Genomic DNA, 24,840 nt, shown 5'->3' with positions numbered 1-24,840 from the left:
CTTGTGGGATATTCTCTTCCCCAACAGGAAATGGCAAAGAGCCCAGCAAAGCTGGTCACATGATCCCTCCTAGGCTCCGCCTACCCCAGTCATTCGACCGACGTTAAGGAGGAATATTTGCATAGGAGAAACCATATGATACCGTGGTGACTGTAGTTAAAGAAAATAAATTATCAGACCTGATTAAAAAACCAGGGCGGGCCGTGGACCGGACACACCGTTGGAGAAAGTAATTTATCAGGTAAACATAAATTCTGTTTTCTACAACATAGGTGTGTCCGGTCCACGGCGTCATCCTTACTTGTGGGAACCAATACCAAAGCTTTAGGACACGGATGAAGGGAGGGAGCAAATCAGGTCACCTAAATGGAAGGCACCACGGCTTGCAAAACCTTTCTCCCAAAAATAGCCTCAGAAGAAGCAAAAGTATCAAACTTGTAAAATTTGGTAAAAGTGTGCAGTGAAGACCAAGTCGCTGCCCTACATATCTGATCAACAGAAGCCTCGTTCTTGAAGGCCCATGTGGAAGCCACAGCCCTAGTGGAATGAGCTGTGATTCTTTCAGGAGGCTGCCGTCCGGCAGTCTCGTAAGCCAATCTGATGATGCTTTTAATCCAAAAAGAGAGAGAGGTAGAAGTTGCTTTTTGACCTCTCCTTTTACCAGAATAAACAACAAACAAGGAAGATGTTTGTCTAAAATCCTTTGTAGCATCTAAATAGAATTTTAGAGCGCGAACAACATCCAAATTGTGCAACAAACGTTCCTTCTTCGAAACTGGTTTCGGACACAAAGAAGGCACGACTATCTCCTGGTTAATGTTTTTGTTAGAAACAACTTTTGGAAGAAAACCAGGTTTAGTACGTAAAACCACCTTATCTGCATGGAACACCAGATAAGGAGGAGAACACTGCAGAGCAGATAATTCTGAAACTCTTCTGGCAGAAGAAATTGCAACCAAAAACAAAACTTTCCAAGATAATAACTTAATATCAACGGAATGTAAGGGTTCAAACGGAACCCCCTGAAGAACTGAAAGAACTAAGTTGAGACTCCAAGGAGGAGTCAAAGGTTTGTAAACAGGCTTGATTCTAACCAGAGCCTGAACAAAGGCTTGAACATCTGGCACAGCTGCCAGCTTTTTGTGGAGTAACACAGACAAGGCAGAAATCTGTCCCTTCAAGGAACTTGCAGATAATCCTTTCTCCAATCCTTCTTGAAGAAAGGATAGAATCTTAGGAATCTTTACCTTGTCCCAAGGGAATCCTTTAGATTCACACCAACAGATATATTTTTTCCATATTTTGTGGTAAATTTTTCTAGTTACAGGCTTTCTGGCCTGAACAAGAGTATCAATAACAGAATCTGAGAACCCACGTTTTGATAAGATCAAGCGTTCAATCTCCAAGCAGTCAGCTGGAGTGAGACCAGATTTGGATGTTCGAACGGACCTTGAACAAGAAGGTCTCGTCTCAAAGGTAGCTTCCATGGTGGAGCCGATGACATATTCACCAGATCTGCATACCAAGTCCTGCGTGGCCACGCAGGAGCTATCAAGATCACCGACGCCCTCTCCTGATGGATCCTGGCTATCAGCCTGGGGATGAGAGGAAACGGCGGGAATACATAAGCTAGTTTGAAGGTCCAAGGTGCTACTAGTGCATCTACTAGAGTCGCCTTGGGATCCCTGGATCTGGACCCGTAGCAAGGAACCTTGAAGTTCTGACGAGAGGCCATCAGATCCATGTCTGGAATGCCCCACAGTTGAGTAATTTGGGCAAAGAGTTCCGGATGGAGTTCCCACTCCCCCGGATGTAATGTCTGACGACTCAGAAAATCCGCTTCCCAATTTTCCACTCCTGGGATGTGGATTGCAGACAGGTGGCAGGAGTGAGTCTCCGCCCATTGAATGATTTTGGTCACTTCTTCCATCGCCAGGGAACTCCTTCTTCCCCCCTGATGGTTGATGTACGCAACAGTCGTCATGTTGTCTGATTGAAACCGTATGAACTTGGCCTTTGCTAGCTGAGGCCAAGCCTTGAGAGCATTGAATATCGCTCTCAGTTCCAGAATATTTATCGGTAGAAGAGATTCTTCCCGAGACCAAAGACCCTGAGCTTTCAGGGATCCCCAGACCGCGCCCCAGCCCATCAGACTGGCGTCGGTCGTGACAATGACCCACTCTGGTCTGCGGAAGGTCATCCCTTGTGACAGATTGTCCAGGGACAGCCACCAACGGAGTGAGTCTCTGGTCCTCTGATTTACTTGTATCTTCGGAGACAAGTCTGTATAGTCCCCATTCCACTGACTGAGCATGCACAGTTGCAATGGTCTTAGATGAATGCGCGCAAAAGGAACTATGTCCATTGCCGCTACCATCAAACCTATTACTTCCATGCACTGCGCTATGGAAGGAAGAGGAACGGAATGAAGTGTTTGACAAGAGTTTAGAAGTTTTGTTTTTCTGGCCTCTGTCAGAAAAATCCTCATTTCTAAGGAGTCTATTATTGTTCCCAAGAAGGGAACCCTTGTTGACGGGGATAGAGAACTCTTTTCCACGTTCACTTTCCATCCGTGAGATCTGAGAAAGGCCAGGACTATGTCCGTGTGAGCCTTTGCTTGAGGAAGGGACGACGCTTGAATCAGAATGTCGTCCAAGTAAGGTACTACTGCAATGCCCCTTGGTCTTAGCACCGCTAGAAGGGACCCTAGTACCTTTGTGAAAATCCTTGGAGCAGTGGCTAATCCGAAAGGAAGCGCCACGAACTGGTAATGCTTGTCCAGGAATGCGAACCTTAGGAACCGATGATGTTCCTTGTGGATAGGAATATGTAGATACGCATCCTTTAAATCCACCATGGTCATGAATTGACCTTCCTGGATGGAAGGAAGAATTGTTCGAATGGTTTCCATTTTGAACGATGGAACCTTGAGAAACTTGTTTAAGATCTTGAGATCTAAGATTGGTCTGAACGTTCCCTCTTTTTTGGGAACTATGAACAGATTGGAGTAGAACCCCATCCCTTGTTCTCCTAATGGAACAGGATGAATCACTCCCATTTTTAACAGGTCTTCTACACAATGTAAGAATGCCTGTCTTTTTATGTGGTCTGAAGACAATTGAGACCTGTGGAACCTCCCCCTTGGGGGAAGCCCCTTGAATTCCAGAAGATAACCTTGGGAGACTATTTCTAGTGCCCAAGGATCCAGAACATCTCTTGCCCAAGCCTGAGCGAAGAGAGAGAGTCTGCCCCCCACCAGATACGGTCCCGGATCGGGGGCCAACATTTCATGCTGTCTTGGTAGCAGTGGCAGGTTTCTTGGCCTGCTTTCCCTTGTTCCAGCCTTGCATTGGTCTCCAGGCTGGCTTGGCTTGAGAAGTATTACCCTCTTGCTTAGAGGACGTAGCACTTGGGGCTGGTCCGTTTCTACGAAAGGGACGAAAATTAGGTTTATTTTTGGCCTTGAAAGACCTATCCTGAGGAAGGGCGTGGCCCTTACCCCCAGTGATATCAGAGATAATCTCTTTCAAGTCAGGGCCAAACAGCGTTTTCCCCTTGAAAGGAATGTTAAGGAGTTTGTTCTTGGAAGACGCATCAGCTGACCAAGATTTCAACCAAAGCGCTCTGCGCGCCACAATAGCAAACCCAGAATTTTTCGCCGCTAACCTAGCCAATTGCAAAGTGGCGTCTAGGGTGAAAGAATTAGCCAATTTGAGAGCACGGATTCTGTCCATAATCTCCTCATAAGGAGGAGAATCACTATCGATCGCCTTTACTAGCTCATCGAACCAGAAACACGCGGCTGTAGTGACAGGGACAATGCATGAAATTGGTTGTAGAAGGTAACCTTGCTGAACAAACATCTTTTTAAGCAAACCTTCTAATTTTTTATCCATAGGATCTTTGAAAGCACAACTATCTTCTATGGGTATAGTGGTGCGTTTGTTTAAAGTAGAAACCGCTCCCTCGACCTTGGGGACTGTCTGCCATAAGTCCTTTCTGGGGTCGACCATAGGAAACAATTTTTTAAATATGGGGGGAGGGACGAAAGGTATACCGGGCCTTTCCCATTCTTTATTTACAATGTCCGCCACCCGCTTGGGTATAGGAAAAGCTTCTGGGAGCCCCGGGACCTCTAGGAACTTGTCTATTTTACATAGTTTCTCTGGGATGATCAAATTCTCACAATCATCCAGAGTGGATAATACCTCCTTAAGCAGAGCGCGGAGATGTTCCAACTTAAATTTAAATGTAATCACATCGGGTTCAGCTTGTTGAGAAATTTTCCCTGAATCTGAAATTTCTCCCTCAGACAAAACCTCCCTGGCCCCCTCAGACTGGTGTAGGGGCATTTCAGAACCATTATCATCAGCGTCCTCATGCTCTTCAGTATCTAAAACAGAGCAGTCGCGCTTACGCTGATAAGTGGGCATATTGGCTAAAATGTTTTTGATAGAATTATCCATTACAGCCGTTAATTGTTGCATAGTAAGGAGTATTGGCGCGCTAGATGTACTAGGGGCCTCCTGAGTGGGCAAGACTCGTGTAGACGAAGGAGGGAATGATGCAGTACCATGCTTACTCCCCTCACTAGAGGAATCATCTTGGGCATCATTTTCAGTGTCACATAAATCACATTTATTTAAATGAGAAGGAACCTTGGCTTCCCCACATTCAGAACACAGTCTATCTGGTAGTTCAGACATGTTAAACAGGCATAAACTTGATAACAAAGTACAAAAAACGTTTTAAAATAAAACCGTTACTGTCACTTTAAATTTTAAACTGAACACACTTTATTACTGCAATTGCGAAAAAGTATGAAGGAATTGTTCAAAATTCACCAAAATTTCACCACAGTGTCTTAAAGCCTTAAAAGTATTGCACACCAAATTTGGAAGCTTTAACCCTTAAAATAACGGAACCGGAGCCGTTTTTAACTTTAACCCCTTTACAGTCCCTGGAATCTGCTTTGCTGAGACCCAACCAAGCCCAAAGGGGAATACGATACCAAATGACGCCTTCAGAAAGTCTTTTCTATGTATCAGAGCTCCTCACACATGCGACTGCATGTCATGCTTCTCAAAAACAAGTGCGCAATACCGGCGCGAAAATGAGGCTCTGCCTATGATTAGGGAAAGCCCCTAGAGAATAAGGTGTCTAAAACAGTGCCTGCCGATATTATTTTACAAAAATACCCAGATTAAATGATTCCTCAAGGCTAAATATGTGTAATATATGAATCGATTTAGCCCAGAAAATGTCTACAGTCTTAATAAGCCCTTGTGAAGCCCTTATTTACTGTCTGAATAAAAATGGCTTACCGGATCCCATAGGGAAAATGACAGCTTCCAGCATTACATCGTCTTGTTAGAATGTGTCATACCTCGAGCAGCAAGAGACTGCTCACTGTTCCCCCAACTGAAGTTAATTCCTCTCAACAGTCCTGTGTGGAACAGCCATGGATTTTAGTAACGGTTGCTAAAATCATTTTCCTCTTACAAACAGAAATCTTCATCTCTTTTCTGTTTCAGAGTAAATAGTACATACCAGCACTATTTTAAAATAACAAACTCTTGATTGAATAATAAAAACTACAGTTAAACACTAAAAAACTCTAAGCCATCTCCGTGGAGATGTTGCCTGTACAACGGCAAAGAGAATGACTGGGGTAGGCGGAGCCTAGGAGGGATCATGTGACCAGCTTTGCTGGGCTCTTTGCCATTTCCTGTTGGGGAAGAGAATATCCCACAAGTAAGGATGACGCCGTGGACCGGACACACCTATGTTGGAGAAACCTAGACCTTGTTCCCCGGAGGGGACTGGGTTTATCACTCCCATCTTTGATAGGTCTCTTACACAATGTAAGAATGCCTGTTTCTTTATCTGGTCTGAAGATAAGCGAGACAGGTGGAATCTTCCCTTTGGAGGAAGTCCCTTGAAGTCTAGTAGGTATCCCTTGGAGACTATCTCTAGTGCCCAGGGATCCGGAACATCTCTTGCCCAAGCCTGAGCGAAGAGAGATAGTCTGCCCCCTACCAGATCAGGTCCCGGATCGGGGGCTACCCCTTCATGCTGTCTTGGTAGCATCAAAAAATGGTTAACTGCAAGGAAAACAGAAACAGAGGCGCCACATGTGTAGATCAATCAAAACTGACAAAATCCAAGCAAGATGAGATACAGGATACTCACAAACGTGAAGGCACTCTCTTGTGCCTGTAGGGGCAGGCTGGTATTTTAACAGCAAACCAGCTGGCTGTACCAAGGGATCCCCGTCAGGATATCCTACAGTTGTGGTGGATCTCACAACAGCAACCCTTAACTAGGTTACTTCCAGCAAAAAGGAAAATATGTCCAGAGGGGAGGAAGGCTAAACAGCCTTATGGTTACTGGCAAGGGAAATGCCACACGAACACCAGATTTGTTAAAAAAGTTTCAAGTATTTTATTTTTCAAAAGATAAATACCATCAGTAACAAATTACAGCTGGGTGTGTTATATGGCAAGTCTCCTTGTATATGCAGAGATAATAGCGACGCGTTTCTCAGGGAAGACCCTGTTTCATCAGGCTTGTATACTCTAAAACAGTTTAAATCCCCTTTATATAGGGATCAGTAACCATATATTTGCAATAAACCCTCCCCTTCCTTAACATCAACCAATAAAACCTTTCCTTTCCAAAAACTCCCACTTGTTGCCTTAAATAGAAGTTTATTATAATATTTTCTTATGTACTATGTTCACTTGATAAGGAATCCATGAGCAATAACCCTAATGTGGTTGTCTGTGAAATTAGATCTAAATAATGATGTGTCGATTATGAGATCGTTATAAGTGTAAATGTAAACAAACTCCGTAGGTAATCGTTCCTTGACCAATTGCAAGCCATCTTAAGGGGGCTTGTATAATTTGAGGCATCTAATTGGTTTATGTGCTCCTAGTCTGATGACTGCAAGTACCATCATGCCTCTGTGCCGGAACTACAAGGAAAATGTGTCTGCGTGATTGCATGTTATTCTCTAACCGGCTAATCTAAATGACTACAAGTACCATCATGCTTCTATATTCTATACCGGAAGTACCCGGATAATGTGTTAGCGTGACTGTTACTTTGTAGTCCTTTTGTTCCTGGAGGGGGCTTGTACTTATTGATCCATGCCCTCACTGATGATGAAGTTAGGGTTTTGGGAAGGGGTTTGTCCTATTGCCCCCCGAATTCTCACAATATATTCGAATTATTTGTTGACCTCAACAAATACACCCGAAAACTGGCATTACAAAGGTATTTTGCAGTTAAGGCCATGAGAAAACACAACATTGAAGGGGCCCCGATATTATTAGACACACAACAAACAAGAAATTCCACCTCCATATTAACATATGAGCCCAGCCAATTAACAGAAGAGTTGTTCGAAGGAGTAATTCATACTTCTCTGGCACCTCTATCAACTTTCCACCCGCCTAAAGAGGAAGTGTCCTATATAGATTTATATCAACAACTAGTCTTAGAAGACTTTGAATCTATGCCTAACAGAATTATAGGTAAGAAGCGAACATGGCCTAATGAAGCCAGGGCCCTCAGGAGCCTGACGGATGACAAAAATGTGGTCATCCGTCAGGCTGACAAGGGCGGTGGTATAGTTTTACAGAATTATTCCGATTACATTAAAGAAGCCCGACGGATCCTAGATGACACTAATTACTATACCAAATTGTCTTTCGATCCCACTATAGATTACACAAAGAAACAATCTTTTATTGGAACAAGGTCTTGTGGGGAATATCCTCACAAAAAAAGAGAAAAGATATCTCACACCTGATCACCCCAGCACACTGTATTATTACCATCTTCCAAAACTCCACAAAAATGAAAAAATCCCGCCAGGTAGACCCATCATAGCGGGTATGAACAGTATTACTGATAAACTATCGGAGTATATAGATATCTATCTCCAGAGATATGTCATAAATCTTCCTTCTTACATTAAAGACACAAGAGACCTCCTGAACAAACTATCTGACATTAAAAACAAGGGGAATTATCTGTGGTTATCATGCGACGTAGGGTCTCTCTATTCTAATATATCTCACAATTTAGGGATATTATCCACACAGATGTATTTGAATGGAGACTTCTTTATGCCTGAGCAACAAAAGGAATATTTGTTATCACTCATCAATTTTATTTTGAAACATAATTATTTTCAGTTTCTGGATACTTTTTATTTACAGATTAAAGGAACGGCCATGGGCACCAGATTTGCCCCCAGTTTCGCAAATCTTTTTATGGGTCAATTTGAGGATCTATATATTTACAACTCGCGATGGAGGGGCAATCTGGTGTTCTATGGCCGTTACATAGATGATTTAATATTTATTTTTGACGGTTCAGAATCTGAAGCTCTTGACTTTGTTGCACATCTTAATAGGAATACTATGGGTATAAGTTTCACACATAATCTACAAAAAGACAACATTGAATTTTTGGATGTGACACTTTCATGGGACGCAATAGGTAACATATCAACATCCACTTTTTTCAAAAACGTGGACTGCAATAATTTTTTACATTTCCAAAGCAACCACTTAACAAGATGGAAAACGAATATTCCATTTAGCCAGTTCTGTCGTCTGCGCAGGAATTGCAGTACAATAGAACAATACAATCAACAAGCTCGAATACTTACATCCAGATTCCTAGAAAAGGGGTATCCCTCTGAATTAATTAGTTCGGGCCAACAGAGAGCCAGGGACCTTGATAGGGAACTTTTACTATCAACAGTCACTACTTCAGATCAACATAATAGCCAGAGGGAAACAACTTTTAATAAACAACCACTTTTTGTCACACAGTATAATTCTAACCATAGAATTATTAACAAAGTTCTAAAAAAACATTGGCCTATCCTCCTTAAAGATCCGATTTTAAATAAAACTTTACCACCACAACCAAAATTAGTTTTCAAAAGAGCACCTACATACAAACAGAAATTGGCCCCAAGTAAGGTTGTCATGTCCAAAAGGAATATTGCCAATACATCTAGATTAACAAGAAAGAACGGTAACAACATCTTTAATAAGACGGGAGTTTATAGATGTGGTAAGAAACTATGTTTTATGTGTGATCACATTACTCAGGGTTCCACTGAGATTGTTTCACATAATACCGGGGAGACATTTCCCATCAAAAACAAAATGACTTGTGACTCTAGCTTTGTCATTTATGCACTAACGTGCGAATGTGGGATACAATATATAGGCAGGACCTGTAGGAAGGTCAGGACTCGGAGTGAACATTTAAGGAACATCAAAGTAAAGTCATCTAAACATAGTGTATCCCGCCATATCTGTGAAAAATATATATCTGGAAAATGTCCATTTAAAATCACTCCAATAGAATGTATTCCCAAAAGTAATCTGTACAATAGGTTTAGTAAGCTTAGACAAAGAGAAACCTATTGGATCTTCAAATTCAATAGTTTATTTCCCACTGGCCTCAATGAAGTTATAGATTCTGCTGCATTTTCTTAAGTTATTCTTATAGTATGCCAAGGTTATAGTGTTAGATTTATTATGGGCTCTTCTAACATTTCTGGAGATTAGTATGTTTAACACGGTCTTATTTGCAGATTGTTTGATACATCGTTATTGAGATGCTCTATGTATTCCTTTTTTTTATTGTTGTAAATAGTGGGAGCTTTTGTATACTGGACTTTCCTAGCTCACTTGTTGCTTAGTTACATCCAATTAGGATAATAACATATTACATCATTACACCTATTATACAAAATGGCATTCACATAGCCGTATACATTGAGATTACTTGACGTGGTGACACAACCACTTTATCATCATTATATATTGCAATAGGCATTCACTTATCAGAGATAATCACATCAACACTTTATCACAACAGTAGGGTATAGCTTAGACGATGTGGCAGTCTAAAACATTATTATGAATTCACAATCACCTTCACACTATTTGTAACTGTCTTTACACACACTTATGTTGCATTAGCCACAAGTGTCCTAAACATGACCATTCACTTTTATTCTTTATAACATATTTAGTATAATATATAACACCTCACACAGTACATCCTTCACTCTCACCATTATTACTACTATCATAATGGTGGGGATTAATATATCTCATAAGGTGAAAAGGGAAAGTCACTTCTATTACAAATCAATGCGCACTGACATTATATATTCATGTCAAAAATCTGTGAGAGTTTTCAGTTATAATTATATAGGGTGAGTATAGTATAGTTTAGTTATCTATAGCACTTTTTATTTATTTTTTTTGTCACCACATTAACATAAGAGAGAATATTGAGTTTTACAGTAACTATTTTTTTGTTTATATATACAATTTATTATCTTTTTTGGTGCCCCCACTATCATATTGGGGAGCGCAATATGTTCATCTGCAAAAGTATTATAAGTTGACCCAATGCGCTTTTGTGGGGAAACTTTAAGTGAATGTCCAATAGACAATCAGAGAGCGTTTTTGATATGACACACAGAAGCATGATGGTAATTGTAGTTAATCAGAGCAAGATGGCAGCTACAGTTCATTGTAACGTGACACTAACCAATTAAATGGATCAATAAGTACAAGCCCCCTCCAGGAACAAAAGGACTACAAAGTAACAGTCACGCTAACACATTATCCGGGTACTTCCGGTATAGAATATAGAAGCATGATGGTACTTTTAGTCATTTAGATTAGCCGGTTAGAGAATAACATGCAATCACGCAGACACATTTTCCTTGTAGTTCCGGCACAGAGGCATGATGGTACTTGCAGTCATCAGACTAGGAGCACATAAACCAATTAGATGCCTCAAATTATACAAGCCCCCTTAAGATGGCTTGCAATTGGTCAAGGAACGATTACCTACGGAGTTTGTTTACATTTACACACTTATAACGATCTCATAATCGACACATTATTTAGATCTAATTTCACAGACAACCACATTAGGGTTATTGCTCATGGATTCCTTATCAAGTGAACATAGTACATAAGAAAAAATTATAATAAACTTCTATTTAAGGCAACAAGTGGGAGTTTTTGGAAAGGAAAGGTTTTATTGGTTGATGTTAAGGAAGGGGAGGGTTTATTGCAAATATATGGTTACTGATCCCTATATAAAGGGGATTTAAACTGTTTTAGAGTATACAAGCCTGATGAAACAGGGTCTTCCCTGAGAAACGCGTCGCTATTATCTCTGCATATACAAGGAGACTTGCCATATAACACACCCAGCTGTAATTTGTTACTGATGGTATTTTTTATCTTTTGAAAAATAAAATACTTGAAACTTTTTTAACAAATCTGGTGTTCGTGTGGCATTTCCCTTGCCAGTAACCATAAGGCTGTTTAGCCTTCCTCCCCTCTGGACATATTTTCCTTTTTGCTGGAAGTAACCTAGTTAAGGGTTGCTGTTGTGAGATCCACCACAACTGTAGGATATCCTGACGGGGATCCCTTGGTACAGCCAGCTGGTTTGCTGTTAAAATACCAGCCTGCCCCTACAGGCACAAGAGAGTGCCTTCACGTTTGTGAGTATCCTGTATCTCATCTTGCTTGGATTTTGTCAGTTTTGATTGATCTACACATGTGGCGCCTCTGTTTCCGTTTTCCTTGCAGTTAACCATTTTTTGAAGATACACCATCGTTTGGGTGAAGACCGAGAGCTGCCTTATCTATCTATTTCTGGACTCATTTGGACTTCATTTGAACTTTTCCATTTGACCACTTGATACGTCTATATATATATATATATATATATATATATATATATATATATATATATATATATATATATATATATATATATATATATATATATATATATATATATATATATATATATATATATTTTAACCATTTTTTAATATATATTTTTTATTATTATTATTTTTTAATTATTATTGCTCTTTATAATTTTTAGATTTATAATTCTATTTCACATATATGGTATTACCAGGGGCATATTGATTGTATTACCATTCCAGTACTATACTCTGCCCCTAGTTATTAGCGCCTCCTATAGGGGATTTGTGGTATTACATCAGTATCACAAATATCCCTGATAATATAATATGTCTTGGTAGCAGCAGCAGGTTTCTTGGTTTGTTTACCCTTATTCCAGCCTTGCATGGGCTTCCAAGCGGGTTTGGGCTGGGCCGCGTTACCTTCTTGTCTAGCGGCAGTGGAGTTATTAGCCGGTCCGTAACTGAAATTGCGAAAGGAACGAAAATTTGACTTGTTCTTAGCCTTAAAAGGCCTATCCTGTGGGAGGGCATGGCCCTTACCCCCAGTGATGTCTGAAATAATTTCCTTCAATTCCGGCCCAAAAAGGGTCTTACCCTTGAAAGGAATATTAAGTAACTTAGTCTTGGACGACACATCTGCCGACCAGGATTTTAGCCAAAGCGCCCTCCGCGCTACTATAGCAAAACCTGAGTTTTTCGCTGCCAATTTCGTTATTTGAAAAGCGGCATCCAATATAAAGGAATTAGCTAACTTTAATGCGTGAATTCTGTCCATGACTTCTTCATAGGAAGTCTCTTTCTGGAGCGACCTTTCTAGTTCCTCGAACCAAAAGGACGCCGCTGAAGTGACAGTAATAACACACGTAGCTGGTTGAAGGATGAACCCTTGCTGAACAAAAATCTTTTTAAGCAATCCTTCCAATTTTTTATCCATAGGATCTTTGAAAGCGCAGCTGTCCTCTATAGGAATAGTTGTGCGCTTCGCTAGTGTTGAAACAGCTCCCTCAACCTTCGGGACCGTCTGCCATGCGTCCCTTCTAGGGTCTATTATGGGAAACATTTTCTTAAATATAGGAGGTGGGGCAAAGGGTACACCTGGCTTCTCCCACTCCTTATCCACTATGCTCGCTACCCTCTTGGGTATAGGAAAAGCATCGTCGTGCACTGGGACCTCTAAAAATTTGTCCAATTTGCACAACTTCTCTGGTACTACCATAGAATCACAGTCATCCAGAGTAGCTAATACCTCCTTAAGCAAAGCGCGGAGATGTTCTAGCTTAAACTTAAATGCTACTATATCAGGTTCTGCCTGTTGAGAAATTTTTCCTGAGTCTGAAATTTCACCATCAGACAGCCCTTCCCTCACAGCCAATTCTGATTGATGTGAGGGTAAAATAGATAAGGCATCGTCAGCGTCTGATTGTTCATCCTTTTTATCTGTATTTAAAACTGAACAATCACGCTTTCTCTGAAATGCTGGCAGTTTGGATAAAAGATTTGCTATAGAATTATCCACTACTGCTGTCAATTGTTGCATAGAAATAAGCACTGGTGCGCTAGGTGTCGCCTGCACGGGCAAAGCTGGTGTAGACACAGAAGGAGAGGATGTAGAACTATCCCCACTACCTTCATTAGATAAATCATCTTGGGCAACATTATGAAATGTAACAGAGCTATCCTTATTTTGTTTGGACGCTATGGCACAATCATCACTAACACTCGAAGGGGGAACCACATTTGTCTCTACACATACAGAACATAGGTTATCTGATGGCCCAGACATGTTAAACAGATTTAGGCAGGCAAACAATGCAATAAAAACGATTTTAAACAAAAACGTTACTGTCTCTTTAAATAATAAAATGACACACTTTATTTCTGAATGTTCAAAAAACTATGAAGGCAATATCCGATTTTTATGAAATTTGGACCCCAGTGTCTTAATGCTTAAAAAGTATTGCACAGCAAACATGGAGATTCTAACTCTTAAAACAAGCAAACCGGAGCAAATTGTTGGATTTAACCGTTTTTATACACCACAATCCCTGCTACAGCATTGCTGTAGCTTTTACCTTCCTTAGGGGTCAACCATCCACAGAAATAGTCACTTTCTGAGCCACAGGACCCTCTAACATGAGACTGCATGCACTGCCTTGAAAATCAACTGCGCAGCTGAAGCGCCAAAATGAAGCCTCCTCCCTCAGTACACTAGAGTGAAGGGGCCTTCCTGAATAGATTTAGGTGTCTAAAACAAGCCAGATCAATAAAAAACGTCCCCAAGTGTATATGAGCTCATAAAACATTTCATATGCCATGATATTGCAATAAAAACCAATCGATTTGGCCCCTAACAGTGTCTACCAGCATAAAATTCAAAAAGGGGAAGCCTGTTATCTTTTTTGCTGAGGTGAAAGAAAAATGGCTTACCGTTTTCCCTGAGGGGAAAAATGACTGTCATCTAGCATTAGCCTGTGTTGTTAGAAGGAGACTAGTCATACCTGAAGCAGATGAGTCTGCAAGATGATACCCCCAACTGAAGTTCTCTAGTTTCAACAGTCCTGCGTGGTAACAGTAATGGATTTTAGTTACTTGTGCTAAAATCATAGCCCTCTTAAACAGAAATCTTCATCACTTTTCTGTTGTAGAGTAAATAGTACAAGCCAGCACTATTTTAAAATAAACTCTTGATAGAAGAAATAAAAAACTACAACTAACACCACAAACTCCTCGCCATCCCCGTGGAGATGCTACTTGTTCAGAGCGGCAAGGAGAATGACTGGGGGGCGGAGCCAGAGGGGGAGCTATATGGACAGCTCTTGCTGTGTGCTCTCCTTGCCTTTCCCTGTGGCGAGAATATTTCCCACAAGTAATGGATGACGCCGTGGACCGGACACACCAATGTTGGAGAAATATCATGCTCTATCTGAATCACGAAAGAATAAATTTGGGCTCAGTGTCCATTTAAAGTACTTTTAAATAGGTTATGTATAAAATCACTCCATTCCCTAAATGCAATCATGCCATTCAAATCCAAAAAATGCTTAGCTGCAGCAGTACACAAAGCTTTGACGGAACACTACATCTCCCTGTCTCATTCTAGTCCCCATCACTTAAAGGGTCATTCTAGTATAAAATAAACTTTCATGATTCAGATAGGGCATGTAATTTTAAACAACTTTCCAATTTATGTTTATCATCAATTTTGCTTTGTTCTCTTGGTATTCTTAGCTGAAAGCTAGATCTAGGAAGTTCATATGCCAATTTCTTAGCCCTTGAAGACCGCCTCTTATCTGAATGCATTTTTACATTGTTCACAACTAGAGGGCGTTAATTCATGTGTGCCATATAGATAACATTGTGCTCACGCCCGTGGAGTTAGCTAGAAGTCAGCACTGAGTGGCTAAAAAACAGAATTTATGTTTACCTGATAAATTACTTTCTCCAACGGTGTGTCCGGTCCACGGCGTCATCCTTACTTGTGGGATATTCTCTTCCCCAACAGGAAATGGCAAAGAGCCCAGCAAAGCTGGTCACATGATCCCTCCTAGGCTCCGCCTACCCCAGTCATTCGACCGACGTTAAGGAGGAATATTTGCATAGGAGAAACCATATGGTACCGTGGTGACTGTAGTTAAAGAAAATAAATTATCAGACCTGATTAAAAAAACCAGGGCGGGCCGTGGACCGGACACACCGTTGGAGAAAGTAATTTATCAGGTAAACATAAATTCTGTTTTCTCCAACATAGGTGTGTCCGGTCCACGGCGTCATCCTTACTTGTGGGAACCAATACCAAAGCTTTAGGACACGGATGAAGGGAGGGAGCAAATCAGGTCACCTAAATGGAAGGCACCACGGCTTGCAAAACCTTTCTCCCAAAAATAGCCTCAGAAGAAGCAAAAGTATCAAACTTGTAAAATTTGGTAAAAGTGTGCAGTGAAGACCAAGTCGCTGCCCTACATATCTGATCAACAGAAGCCTCGTTCTTGAAGGCCCATGTGGAAGCCACAGCCCTAGTGGAATGAGCTGTGATTCTTTCGGGAGGCTGCCGTCCGGCAGTCTCGTAAGCCAATCTGATGATGCTTTTAATCCAAAAAGAGAGAGAGGTAGAAGTTGCTTTTTGACCTCTCCTTTTACCGGAATAAACAACAAACAAGGAAGATGTTTGTCTAAAATCCTTTGTAGCATCTAAATAGAATTTTAGAGCGCGAACAACATCCAAATTGTGCAACAAACGTTCCTTCTTTGAAACTGGTTTCGGACACAGAGAAGGTACGATAATCTCCTGGTTAATGTTTTTGTTAGAAACAACTTTTGGAAGAAAACCAGGTTTAGTACGTAAAACCACCTTATCTGCATGGAACACCAGATAAGGAGGAGAACACTGCAGAGCAGATAATTCTGAAACTCTTCTAGCAGAAGAAATTGCAACTAAAAACAAAACTTTCCAAGATAATAACTTAATATCAACGGAATGCAAGGGTTCAAACGGAACCCCCTGAAGAACTGAAAGAACTAAATTGAGACTCCAAGGAGGAGTCAAAGGTTTGTAAACAGGCTTAATTCTAACCAGAGCCTGAACAAAGGCTTGAACATCTGGCACAGCGGCCAGCTTTTTGTGAAGTAACACAGACAAGGCAGAAATCTGTCCCTTCAGGGAACTTGCAGGTAATCCTTTTTCCAATCCTTCTTGAAGGAAGGATAGAATCCTAGGAATCTTAACCTTGTCCCAAGGGAATCCTTTAGATTCACACCAACAGATATATTTTTTCCAAATTTTGTGGTAAATCTTTCTAGTTACAGGCTTTCTGGCCTGAACAAGAGTATTGATAACAGAATCTGAGAACCCTCGCTTCGATAAGATCAAGCGTTCAATCTCCAAGCAGTCAGCTGGAGTGAAACCAGATTCGGATGTTCGAACGGACCCTGAACAAGAAGGTCTCGTCTCAAAGGTAGCTTCCAAGGTGGAGCCGATGACATATTCACCAGATCTGCATACCAAGTCCTGCGTGGCCACGCAGGAGCTATCAAGATCACCGACGCCCTCTCCTGATTGATCCTGGCTACCAGCCTGGGGATGAGAGGAAACGGCGGGAACACATAAGCTAGTTTGAAGGTCCAAGGTGCTACTAGTGCATCCACTAGAGCCGCCTTGGGATCCCTGGATCTGGACCCGTAGCAAGGAACTTTGAAGTTCTGACGAGAGGCCATCAGATCCAAGATTCTTCCCGAGACCAAAGACCCTGAGCTTTCAGGGATCCCCAGACCGCGCCCCAGCCCATCAGACTGGCGTCGGTCGTGACAATGACCCACTCTGGTCTGCGGAATGTCATCCCTCGTGACAGGTTGTCCAGGGACAGCCACCAACGGAGTGAGTCTCTGGTCCTCTGATTTACTTGTATCTTCGGAGACAAGTCTGTATAGTCCCCATTCCACTGACTGAGCATGCACAGTTGTAATGGTCTTAGATGAATGCGCGCAAAAGGAACTATGTCCATTGCCGCTACCATCAACCCGATCACTTTAAATTTTAAACTGAACACACTTTATTACTGCAATTGCGAAAAAACATGAAGGAATTGTTCAAAATTCACCAAATTTTCACCACAGTGTCTTAAAGCCTTAAAAGTATTGCACACCAAATTTGGAAGCTTTAACCCTTAAAATAACGGAACCGGAGCCGTTTTGAACTTTAACCCCTTTACAGTCCCTGGTATCTGCTTTGCTGAGACCCAACCAAGCCCCAAGGGGAATACGATACCAAATGACGCCTTCAGAAAGTCTTTTCTAAGTATCAGAGCTCCTCTCACATGCGACTGCATGCCATGCCTCTCAAAAACAAGTGCGCAACACCGGCGCGAAAATGAGGCTCTGCCTATGCTTTGGGAAAGCCCCAAAGAATAAGGTGTCTAAAACAGTGCCTGCCGATATTATTATATCAAAATACCCAGATAAAATGATTCCTCAAGGCTAAATATGTGTTAATAATGAATCGATTTAGCCCAGAAAAAGTCTACAGTCTTAATAAGCCCTTTTTGAAGCCCTTATTTACGATCGTAGTAAACATGGCTTACCGGATCCCATAGGGAAAATGACAGCTTCCAGCATTACATCGTCTTGTTAGAATGTGTCATACCTCAAGCAGCAAGAGACTGCTCACTGTTCCCCCAACTGAAGTTAATTGCTCTCAACAGTCCTGTGTGGAACAGCCATGGATTTTAGTGACGGTTGCTAAAATCATTTTCCTCATACAAACAGAAATCTTCATCTCTTTTCTGTTTCTGAGTAAATAGTACATACCAGCACTATTTCAAAATAACAAACTCTTGATTGAATAATAAAAACTACAGTTAAACACTAAAAAACTCTAAGCCATCTCCGTGGAGATGTTGCCTGTACAACGGCAAAGAGAATGACTGGGGTAGGCGGAGCCTAGGAGGGATCATGTGACCAGCTTTGCTGGGCTCTTTGCCATTTCCTGTTGGGGAAGAGAATATCCCACAAGTAAGGATGACGCCGTGGACCGGACACACCTATGTTGGAGAAACATAATTTATGCTTACCTGATAAATTCCTTTCTTCTGTAGTGTGATCAGTCCACGGGTCATCATTACTTCTGGGATATTACTCCTCCCCAACAGGAAGTGCAAGAGGATTCACCCAGCAGAGCTGCATATAGCTCCTCCCCTCTACGTCACTCCCAGTCATTCGACCAAGGACCAACGAGAAAGGAAAAGCCAAGGGTGAAGTGGTGACTGGAGTATAAATTAAAAAATATTTACCTGCCTTAAAAACAGGGCGGGCCGTGGACTGATCACACTACAGAAGAAAGGAATTTATCAGGTAAGCATAAATTATGTTTTCTTCTGTTAAGTGTGATCAGTCCACGGGTCATCATTACTTCTGGGATACCAATACCAAAGCAAAAGTACACGGATGACGGGAGGGATAGGCAGGCTCTTTATACAGAAGGAACCACTGCCTGAAGAACCTGTCTCCCAAAAATAGCCTCCGATGAAGCAAAAGTGTCAAATTTGTAAAATTTGGAAAAAGTATGAAGCGAAGACCAAGTTGCAGCCTTGCAAATCTGTTCAACAGAGGCCTCATTCTTGAAGGCCCAAGTGGAAGCCACAGCTCTAGTAGAATGAGCTGTAATTCTTTCAGGAGGCTGCTGTCCAGCAGTCTCATAAGCTAAACGAATTATGCTACGAAGCCAAAAAGAAAGAGAGGTAGCGGAAGCTTTTTGACCTCTCCTCTGCCCAGAGTAAATGACAAACAGAGAAGACGTTTGTCGAAATTCCTTAGTTGCCTGTAAGTAAAATTTTAGAGCACGGACTACATCCAGGTTGTGCAGTAGACGTTCCTTCTTTGAAGAAGGATTTGGGCATAAAGAAGGAACAACAATCTCTTGATTGATATTCCTGTTAGTAACTACCTTAGGTAAGAACCCAGGTTTAGTACGCAGGACTACCTTATCCGAATGAAAAATCAAATAAGGAGAATCACAATGTAAGGCTGATAATTCAGAGACTCTTCGAGCCGAGGAAATAGCCATTAAAAATAGAACTTTCCAAGATAACAACTTTATATCAATGGAATGAAGGGGTTCAAACGGAACGCCCTGTAAAACATTAAGAACAAGGTTTAAACTCCATGGTGGAGCAACAGTTTTAAACACAGGCTTAATTCTGGCCAAAGCCTGACAAAAAGCCTGGACGTCAGGAACTTCTGACAGACGTTTGTGTAACAGAATGCACAGAGCTGAGATCTGTCCCTTTAATGAACTAGCAGATAAACCCTTTTCTAAACCTTCTTGTAGAAAAGACAATATCCTAGGAATCCTAACCTTACTCCAAGAGTAACCTTTGGATTCACACCAATATAGGTATTTACGCCATATCTTATAGTAAATCTTTCTGGTAACAGGTTTCCTAGCCTGTATTAAGGTATCAATAACTGACTCAGAAAATCCACGTCTTGATAAAATCAAGCGTTCAATTTCCAAGCAGTCAGCTTCAGAGAAGTTAGATTTTGATGTTTGAAGGGACCCTGTATCAGAAGGTCCTGTTTCAGAGGTAGAGACCAAGGTGGACAGGATGACATGTCCACCAGGTCTGCATACCAAGTCCTGCGTGGCCACGCAGGTGCTATTAGAATCACTGATGCTCTCTCTTGTTTGATTCTGGCAATCAATCGAGGAAGCAACGGGAAGGGTGGAAACACGTAAGCCATCCTGAAGTCCCAAGGTGCTGTCAGAGCATCTATCAGGACTGCTCCTGGATCCCTGGATCTGGACCCGTAACGAGGAAGCTTGGCGTTCTGTCGAGAAGCCATGAGATCTATCTCTGGTTTGCCCCAACGTCGAAGTATTTGGGCAAAGACCTCCGGATGAAGTTCCCACTCCCCCGGATGAAAAGTCTGACGACTTAAGAAATCCGCCTCCCAGTTCTCCACTCCCGGGATGTGGATTGCTGACAGGTGGCAAGAGTGAGACTCTGCCCAGCAAATTATCTTTGATACTTCCATCATAGCTAGGGAGCTTCTTGTCCCTCCCTGATGGTTGATGTAAGCTACAGTCGTGATGTTGTCCGACTGAAACCTGATGAACCCCCGAGTTGTCAACTGGGGCCAAGCCAGGAGGGCATTGAGAACTGCTCTCAATTCCAGAATGTTTATTGGCAGGAGACTCTCCTCCTGACTCCATTGTCCCTGAGCCTTCAGAGAATTCTAGACGGCACCCCAACCTAGAAGGCTGGCGTCTGTTGTTACAATTGTCCAGTCTGGTCTGCTGAATGGCATCCCCCTGGACAGATGTGGCCGAGAAAGCCACCATAGAAGAGAATTTCTGGTCTCTTGATCCAGATTCAGAGAAGGGGATAAGTCTGAGTAATCCCCATTCCACTGACTTAGCATGCACAGTTGCAGTGGTCTGAGGTGTAAGCGTGCAAAGGGTACTATGTCCATTGCCGCTACCATTAAGCCGATTACCTCCATGCATTGAGCCACTGACGGGTGTTGAATGGAATGAAGGGTGCGGCAAGCACTTTGAAGTCTTGTTAGCCTGTCCTCTGTCAGGTAAATCTTCATTTCTACAGAATCTATAAGAGTCCCCAGGAAGGGAACTCTTGTGAGTGGAACGAGTGAACTTTTCTTTTCGTTCACCTTCCATCCATGTGACCTTAGAAATGCCAGCACTAACTCTGTATGAGACTTGGCAGTTTGAAAGCTTGAAGCTTGTATCAGAATGTCGTCTAGGTATGGAGCTACCGAGATTCCCTGCGGTCTTAGTACCGCCAGAAGAGCACCCAGAACCTTTGTGAAGATTCTTGGAGCTGTAGCCAATCCGAATGGAAGAGCCACAAACTGGTAATGCCTGTCTAGGAAGGCAAACCTTAGGTACCGATAATGATCTTTGTGAATCGGTATGTGAAGGTAAGCATCTTTTAAATCTACAGTGGTCATGTATTGACCCTCTTGGATCATAGGTAAAATTGTCCGAATAGTCTCCATCTTGAACGATGGAACTCTTAGGAATTTGTTTAGGATCTTTAAGTCCAGGATTGGTCTGAAAGTTCCCTCTTTTTTGGGAACCACAAACAGATTTGAGTAAAACCCCTGTCCCTGTTCCGATCGTGGAACTGGATGGATTACTCCCATTAACAAGAGCTCTTGTACGCAGCGTAGAAACGCCTCTTTCTTTGTCTGGATTGTTGACAATCTTGACAGATGAAATCTCTCTCTTGGAGGAGAGTATTTGAAGTCCAGAAGGTATCCCTGAGATATTATCTCTAGCGCCCAGGGATCCTGAACATCTCTTGCCCAAGCCTGGGCGAAGAGAGAAAGTCTGCCCCCCACTAGATCCGATCCCGGATCGGGGGCCCTCAATTCATGCTGTTTTAGGGGCAGCAGCAGGTTTCCTAGTCTGCTTGCCCTTGTTCCAGGACTGGTTAGGTTTCCAGCCTTGTCTGTAGCGAGCAACAGCTCCTTCCTGTTTTGGTGCAGAGGAAGTTGATGCTGCTCCTGCTTTGAAATTACGAAAGGAACGAAAATTAGACTGTCTAGTCTTGGCTTTGGCTTTGTCCTGAGGCAGGGCATGGCCTTTACCTCCTGTAATGTCAGCGATAATCTCTTTCAACCCGGGCCCGAATAAGGTCTGCCCTTTGAAAGGTATATTAAGCAATTTAGACTTAGAAGTAACATCAGCTGACCAGGATTTTAGCCACAGCGCCCTGCGTGCCTGAATGGCGAATCTTGAATTCTTCGCCGTAAGTTTAGTAAGATTTACTACGGCCTCCGAAATGAATGAATTAGCTAGTTTAAGGACTCTAAGCCTGTCCGTAATGTCGTCCAGAGTAGCTGAACCAATGTTCTCTTCCAGAGACTCAATCCAGAATGCCGCTGCAGCTGTGATCGGCGCAATGCATGCAAGGGGTTGCAATATAAAACCTTGTTGAACAAACATTTTCTTAAGGTAACCCTCTAACTTTTTATCCATTGGATCTGAAAAAGCACAGCTATCCTCCACCGGGATAGTGGTACGCTTAGCTAAGGTAGAAACTGCTCCCTCCACCTTAGGGACCGTTTGCCATAAGTCCCTTGTGGTGGCGTCTATTGGAAACATTTTTCTAAATATCGGAGGGGGTGAGAACGGCACACCGGGTCTATCCCACTCCTTAGTAACAATTTCAGTAAGTCTCTTAGGTATAGGAAAAACCTCAGTACTCGTCGGTACCGCAAAATATTTATCCAACCTACACATTTTCTCTGGTATTGCAACTGTGTTACAATCATTCAGAGCCGCTAACACCTCCCCTAGTAATACACGGAGGTTTTCCAGTTTAAATTTAAAATTTGAAATATCTGAATCCAGTCTGTTTGGATCAGAACCGTCACCCACAGAATGAAGTTCTCCGTCCTCATGTTCTGCCACCTGTGACGCAGTGTCTGACATGGCCCTAATATTATCAGCGCACTCTGTTCTCACCCCAGAGTGATCACGCTTACCTCTTAGTTCTGGTAATTTAGCCAAAACCTCAGTCATAACAGTAGCCATATCCTGTAATGTGATTTGTAATGGCCGCCCAGATGTACTCGGCGCTACAATATCACGCACCTCCCTCTGAGCGGGAGATGTAGGTACTGACACGTGAGGCGAGTTAGTCGGCATAACTCTCCCCTCGTTGTTTGGTGAAATTTGTTCAATTTGTACAGATTGACTTTTATTTAAAGTAGCATCAATACAGTTAGTACATAAATTTCTATTGGGCTCCACTTTGGCATTGCAACAAATGACACAGGTATCATCCTCTGAATCAGACATGTTTAACACACTAGCAAATAAACTTGCAACTTGGAAATACAATTCAATTAGAATAATATTAAAATGTACTGTGCCTTTAAGAAGCACAGAAGATCTATGACAGTTGAAAATTAATAAATTGAAACAGTTATAGCCTCAATCCTTGTAAACAACACAACTTTAGCAAAGGTTTAATCCCATTAGCAAAGATAACAAATTCTGAAAGCAGGAAACAAATTACAGAATAAACGTTTTTTATCTCAGTCAAACTATAATTCTCACAGCTCTGCTGAGAGAAATTACCTCCCTCAAAATAAGTTTTGAAGACCCCTGACTGAGCTCTGTAGAGATGAACCGGATCATGCAGGGAATACAATGAGTTGCTGACTGAAATATTTGATGCATAGAAAAAGCGCCAAAAAACGGCCCCTCCCCCTCACACACAGCAGTGAGGGAGAACAGAAACTGTCAGAAAAACAGATTAAGCAACTGCCAAGTGGAAAAATAGTGCCCAAACATTTATTCACACAGTACCTCAGCAAATGAAAACGATTTTACATTCCAGCAAAAACGTTAAACATAATCTCTAGTTATTAAACAGCTTTATGTATTTCTTACAGTGTAATTCTAGTGAAGTACCATTCCCCAGAATACTGAAGTGTAAAGTATACATACATGACATTATATCGGTATGGCAGGATTTTCTCATCAATTCCATTGTCAGAAAATAAAAACTGCTACATACCTCTATGCAGATTCATCTGCCCGCTGTCCCCTGATCTGAAGTTTACCTCACTCCTCAGATGGCCGAGAACAGCAATATGATCTTAACTACTCCGGCTAAAATCATAGCAAAACTCTGGTAGATTCTTCTTCAAACTCTGCCAGAGAGGTAATAACACACTCCGGTGCTATTTTAAAATAACAAACTTTTGATTGAAGATATAAAACTAAGTATAATCACCATAGTCCTCTCACACATCCTATCTAGTCGTTGGGTGCAAGAGAATGACTGGGAGTGACGTAGAGGGGAGGAGCTATATGCAGCTCTGCTGGGTGAATCCTCTTGCACTTCCTGTTGGGGAGGAGTAATATCCCAGAAGTAATGATGACCCGTGGACTGATCACACTTAACAGAAGAAATCCAAGTCTTTTAAAAAAACTGAAATAAGGGGCAATCTGCAGAGGCTTAGATACAAGGCAATTTACAGAGGTAAAAAGTATATTAATAAAACTGTTGGTTATGCAAAACTAGGGAATGAGTAATAAAGGGATGTGTGTGTGTGTGTGTGTGTGTGTGTGTGTGTGTGTTAGGGTTGCACCGATACCCTTTTTTTAAGACCGAGTACAAGTACCGATACTTGTTTTCAAATAATCGTTGATACCAATTACCGATACTTTTTTATTTTAATGTCATGTCTGACAGTTAACCAAGCACAATACAGACTAATTATTTAAGATTCCTTCTTTATAATTATGAAGGACTGTAACTTAAAAGACATTATGAAATAATAAAACAGTTTTATTTGTCATAAAGTTCACAGAACATGTTTATAAATAAAAAATATTACAATAAAATATATTAATAATAACAAATAAATATAAAATCACAACCAACCAAAAATGCAATACAGTAAAAAATAGAAAAATAGTAAAAATAGAACAGTGCACTGTTTAATCATGGGGAACAACACTATGGGCTAAAATTACATTTGACTGGTAAGTTTTACCAATGCTTTGCTAAAGTCTATGG

The 24,840-nt window shown here is 41.7% G+C and overlaps 1 protein-coding gene across 1 annotated transcript in view; it reads right to left on the bottom strand.

The window, feature by feature from the left end:
• The window catches only part of LOC128645893 (E3 ubiquitin-protein ligase RNF12-A), a 135,876-nt gene that overhangs the window by 66,897 nt on the left and 44,139 nt on the right, over nt 1-24,840 (bottom strand). The gene's annotated exons all lie outside the window — the stretch shown is intronic.

The sequence above is a fragment of the Bombina bombina genome, chromosome 1 (assembly GCF_027579735.1).
Source record: "Bombina bombina isolate aBomBom1 chromosome 1, aBomBom1.pri, whole genome shotgun sequence".
NCBI lineage: Eukaryota > Metazoa > Chordata > Amphibia > Anura > Bombinatoridae > Bombina > Bombina bombina.
The sequence above is the reverse complement of the archived record's forward strand: the minus strand, read 5'-3'. Positions and strand labels throughout refer to the sequence as shown.